At 37.3% G+C, this 5,741-nt stretch overlaps 1 long non-coding RNA gene across 2 annotated transcripts; it reads left to right on the forward strand.

Moving 5' to 3' along the window:
• The first annotated feature begins 376 nt into the window (after positions 1-376).
• Positions 377-5,223, forward strand: LOC114457921 (uncharacterized). 2 transcript variants are annotated; one of them, XR_003672969.1, is made up of 3 exons: positions 377-844; positions 1,097-1,323; positions 4,489-5,223. It is a non-coding gene; the product is annotated as an uncharacterized LOC114457921 (long non-coding RNA). The 2 variants fall into 2 exon arrangements; XR_003672970.1 differs by having other exon boundaries at positions 377-549.
• Positions 5,224-5,741: the final 518 nt, after the last annotated feature.

The following is a 5,741-nucleotide window of genomic DNA, read 5'->3' on the forward strand; positions in this document are numbered from 1 at the left end:
AAGAGGACTGCATTATTGTACAACATGATTCTTTCAGCTGGTTTTGTCTAAAATATCTTAATCTGTCTTCCAGAATCCTGATCAGGAGCACCAGGATTAGAAGTAGGATTAAGGAAACCTTTGGCATCATCCTTCACACTGCTGCAGTTTCTAAATGGAGGAAATGTGATCTGATGTGCATCCTCCACTCTGTGCTGAGTAATGAATGAGAGATGGGTGTGAGCGTTGTTTCTCAGCCACCCTGCTTTAAAGGGCGAGGTTGCATGATGTCACCCACTCACATCAACAACAATCTGCAAAACAATCTGCACTCCTCCAATCTCGACGGGTGCTGACTTCCTCCAACAAATCAGCGCCAGTCCTCCGCCCACTACACAAGGACAGGACGTAACACTTTTGAGAACTGATTTACATCTAAATAAATACAGGCCGAGACCAAACAATGTGCTGCATTAAGAAAAGAAAAAAAATAGAGGAACCGGCGTCTTTCTCTGTTGGGCTAGTTTAATTTACACAGCCTGATCCGGCCAAGCTGGAGGTCATGATAAGGTAGGAGGGAACGATCGATGAAAGCATTGTGGTGGAGTCACTCTGAGAAATCAAAGAAAACTACAGCAGATTAAGGAAATGAATGAAAAGTCAATAGGGGAGTATGAAACAGATATGTCTAGCCTGGATTTACTAAAATAATGTGCACGCATCAACCCATGGTTTCTCACTGGATCGGGTCATTGGGGGCTGCAGTCCTGCATGTTCATGTTCTACTTAAGTCCCACATGTTTCTTTCTTTATGTACGATGAGACTCATCATCCGAGTCTGCTGAAGAAGTTAAAGCTGCAGTATGTAAGTTTTTTTTTTTTTTTTAATGCTTCATTTGGTCAAAATCCATAATCACCTTTAAACAGATTGTAATTCCAAGTGTCTAATAGGACGCTGGACCTCTGCTCCTTCTCTTCACTCTGTATTTGAACTTTAGAAATCCATGAGCATAATGCTACTTTTCAGCCAATCAGAGACCTTTTTACAAGTGGTCCATGAGGTGCTACTATTGGAGGCCTTACTAAAGTCAATGTGTGTTCCTGTCCTACCTTGCAGTAAAGTACAATGGCTAACCTTCCAGCAGGAGAAGACCCCATCGCTGTGTAAAGCACAACAGTTAGACGGAAAAGCAAGAGGAAAAAGGAAAATTGACGAGATGAATCAACAGTCCTCGGAAGAGGTCAGCTTGGACTCAAAGTGGACGTCCGTGACCGCACGCAGTCCGCCCCACATACTGGTTTCAGAGAAAGAGTGATAACAGACCGGATAAACCATGTGTAAAAGTAAGAGATATACCCACTTATCAACCACTTACTAAATACAATTATGTCATTAGAATCTGGTAGGTCGACCTTTACTGACATTGAAATGCTGTGAACAATCCTACTAGGGCTGGGTGATATGGACCAAAACTCATATCTCAATATATTTTCTCAAAATGGTGATATACAATATAAATCTTGATAATTTTATTTCAAATGAAGTCTGACCAGAATGACAATTCTGGGTTAAACTTGCTGATACAAAATGCCACACAGGCACATTTATTAACAAACAGCTGCACAATATGTGTCACTTTTGGCTTTTTCACCTGTAAGGGACAGCATGTGTGAGTGAGTTCTGTAGTGTAGCTTGTTATTGAGAAGGTCTGGATTAGGACGCACTCATTAATCTATTAATATATATATATATATATATATGCGATATTGTAGTTTTATATATTGCCAAAATAGAAAACTTGATACACTGTATCTTGAATCTCGATATATTGCCCAGCCCTAATCCCCAGATTATAAAACAGCCTATATTAAAACATAAATGGGTACATGAAGCACATGTATTATATACAAGTCAACACATTGCATATTTGCTGTTAATTTCACTTTGCTTGTCTTTAAGTTAGACATTAACATTTTATTTTCATTACATGTTTTATTTTAATTTTTGATTTTCACTCATGTGTCTCTCTGGTATTCACTAATGACTTATTAGACGCTTGTGATTGGCTGATTTTTCATGGTGACTTACGTGTTCCTTCCGCTGTGGTAGACGTTAAAATCTCAGTTATTAATCTAACAGAACATGTAACTGTGTCACATCCTGCAGGTCTTTAGGAAGGTAAACTCTCTGTCACATTTTACAACGTATTTACACCAGTTCTTTGGTTTTTTTTGCCAGAACGTCTTCTTACATCCATCTATCTCTCTTCTGAGTTGTTTCCGGGTTTGTTCCTGCTGTCGTCACTAATATCGCAAGAACTGTCACTCAGCCATTTCATTTGGAAGTTCTTGCGAGGCTAGTGACAGCGTTCAGTTTGGAGAGGCAGAGGAATGTTTTTATTTATTTATATTTTAATTATTATTACATTAAAATACGGGATATTTACGGGAAAATACTAATACGGGAAGATGGTGGGAAAGAGGGGTAAAATACGGGAGTTTCCCCACCAAAACGGGATACTTGACAGGTATGGCTTTGACCTGCAGCTAAGATTGCTCTGGCCGTGAGAGCTTTGTGGGGAGGGGGCGTTCAGTGACTACAGAGCGATACTTGCTTTCGTGTCACAGTCTTGAGTCTAAAGGTGCGTTCACACCGAACGCAACTGAAGTGAAGCGGCTAGATTACATTCAAATCAATGTAAATGACGTGACCTCAAGCTACCTCCCCTCAAGTGACGTGACAGGTGCGTTTCATTCTCCTCTGATGAGGCCTATAGGACAGCTCTGGGGCCCCCTAGTGGTCATGGGACTTTATGAAATTGCATATTCTGCATATAGCTAGAAACGACTCTTAGGGTTGAAGAATGGGTTCTAATGAAGTTGTCACTTCACTCATAATTATTTTCATATTGACACAATAATGTGGAGTTTAGATTAAAAAAAATGCTGAGAAAAGTCAAACTATATCAAAATTTTATGAATGTCTTTGATAAAGTATTAGAAAAGAACATTTTATCTTCAGTTATTTAGTTTGTCCAATTTCTTTTGAGCCCCTGAAAAAAATTGCTTGTGTTTAAAAAATGCTTCAGTTCCTCAGTTGTTTATGATCTTTATGTTTTAGATCTTTTTATATTTATGGACCTAACAGTATTTAGGTGATAGCGAACCTGCTGGAAAGGAATCTGATTTTCTCTTGGCCAACAGGAGTGTAGACTATAAGAAGATGTTTGGTGTTTATTTCCCTACAAGGTGGATTTTAAAGCCACCACTTAAGGCTGAGCCCTGGTCCAGGCCAACCGTCACACTACAAAGAGGCTTCCTAAAGTCTTATCAGCTCCTCAGGGAGATCCTGAGGCACCCATAACGTGTTAATCCCATTCTTCCAACAGCATGCGGGTGCGGGGCCTTTGCAGTCACGACCTATTACAGTGTGCAGGCGGCTGATGCTGGCCAGACATGGCTGGACTTAGAGCAGCTCCAAAGCTGGAGCCTTGAGAAGCTACTGAACTTTTTGCTTCTGAGGATCTACAACGTTGACTTTTTCCACCGATCCAAAGTTTATTGAATCCAAAATCCGAAATCTCTGTAGAAAAAAGTAAAAACATGCAGATTTTTGGTGAATGTTTTAGAGATACATCGGAAAGTATATCTTGTTGTTGTTGTTTTGGTTGTTCATGTATTCATTAATATAGCATTGACTGATTAGGAGGTCAACTTTAACAGACTAAATGGTTTACAGATTCCTGTATGCATAAATCACTAATCAAACGTATTGATTTTGTTGACTAAAAGTTTTCAGCATAGTTTTCGTCAGACTAAATTTTTTTCAAGTGACAATAACAAGACTATGACCTATTCTTAAAAAATACATGTGAATGAAATCTATATCAAAATACATTGATATTTTTGCAGACGACGAAAAAACCAAACTATAATTTCGTCACATGGACAAAATTCAGACAGAAATCATGTGTTTTACACATTCATTACAGCAAATCTGTGTGCATTTACAAACAATAATACCAACCCACATCAGATTAATCAATACTAATTCAATCTTCTTTTTTAAAAAAAAATGCATAAACTCTTATGAATTATATTTTAGTGTAGTATAATATGTTACATTATATCTGTAACATATTTAGACTAAAATCTAAATGTAATTTAGTTGACTAAAACTAAACTATAGCTGGAATAGTCCTGATGACAAAATGTTGACCAAAATTAAGTTGGATTTTAGTCAAAAGACTAAAACTAAATTCAAATTTGCTGTCAAGGTTAAGTCTGGACTGAACTGATCTGAATACGGCCCCTGAACCTGAATGAGTAGGATGAAGACACAGTAGTTGAATTGAATTAATAAAGGTTCATTCCTGTTGTAAATTAATAATCTGGAGAATAAAATCATTCATTGTTAATATCCAAACTGAAGTGAAGAAACATGACTTCTAAGCTTGACTTTTACTCATATTTTAAAGATAAAACCTTTTTGTGTTTTATCCATAACAGAGTTTATCAGTGGAGGTCAAGCAGGGATTTGGACCAGCGACTGAGGAATGCACTTAACCAAGGCGGCTGCTGCGCCTCTGTTAGTGGCCTCAAGGTGTGGGTCAAGATGGCCGCCATCCACCCCTCCATTTGTCTGGACGTTCAGCCGCCACCGGTCTCTAGCAGGAGACACTCCTAAATCCTCCCAGCCTAGGCTCGGATTCTAAAATAGCGTCACTCTGGAAAAAAGGGCGTGTGATAAGGCGGCACAGAGATGATTCTCATTAGTGTGGCTGTGGTGGAAGGTGGAAACAAGAACATGTGACGGTGACATAAACATGGTTATCTCTCGCTGGTAATTTAACGTAATCATGAAAGATTCAGATTAATGTGTGACTTTGAGAGACAGATTTGTTCTCATGGCTAAGAATTGGACTCTGTCACTGTGAATATTCATGTACATACTGTCTAACTACTATGGAAGCCCGTTTCCACCACTAAAAAAAATTTAAAAAATCACCAAGGAAAGTCATAATTATGAGAAACAAATTCATAATTATGAGTTAGTAAAGTCATAATTATGAGATAGAAACATTTTTGGTACATCCATCTGTACCCATGGCACTGACCAGAAATCTCCATTTGTTGTTCAATAAACCGTGCTACAATTCAGCCAAATCAGTCTTTTCAAGGTTGCGTTTACTCAGCATATTTCTATGTGAATTTGCAAGCAAACAAAGTATTTCATCATTTGTAAAGCCCCGTCTAACGTAGTCGTCGATAGTCTTATCAACCATCTCTCAGTGTCAGCTCATCACATGAACAAGCTGCTGTAAATGTGTTTAAGGATCTCATAATTATGACTTTTTTCCCATAATTATGACTTTCTATCTCGTAATTATGACTTTCTATCTCAAAATTATGACTTTCTTTCTCATAATTAGGACTTTCTATCTCATAATTATGACTTTGTTTCCCTTAATTATGACTTTCCTTGGTGATTTTTTCTTTTTTTTAGTGGCGGAAACGGGCTTCCATAAACTACTGTTTATATTTATGTTCACATATATATATATGTATATATATATATATGTATATATATATATATATATATATTTTTTTTTTTTTTTTTTCTTCTAGTTAATTGTTATTATATAATGTTTACACTATTGGATAGAGCACAGTTCACCAAGTCAAATTCCTCTTGTGTATAACTTACATAACTTGAAGTGATCTAAAAATAAAAAATAAATAAATAATCAAAATTTAACAAC

Source organism: Gouania willdenowi, chromosome 24 (assembly GCF_900634775.1).
Source record: "Gouania willdenowi chromosome 24, fGouWil2.1, whole genome shotgun sequence".
NCBI lineage: Eukaryota > Metazoa > Chordata > Actinopteri > Blenniiformes > Gobiesocidae > Gouania > Gouania willdenowi.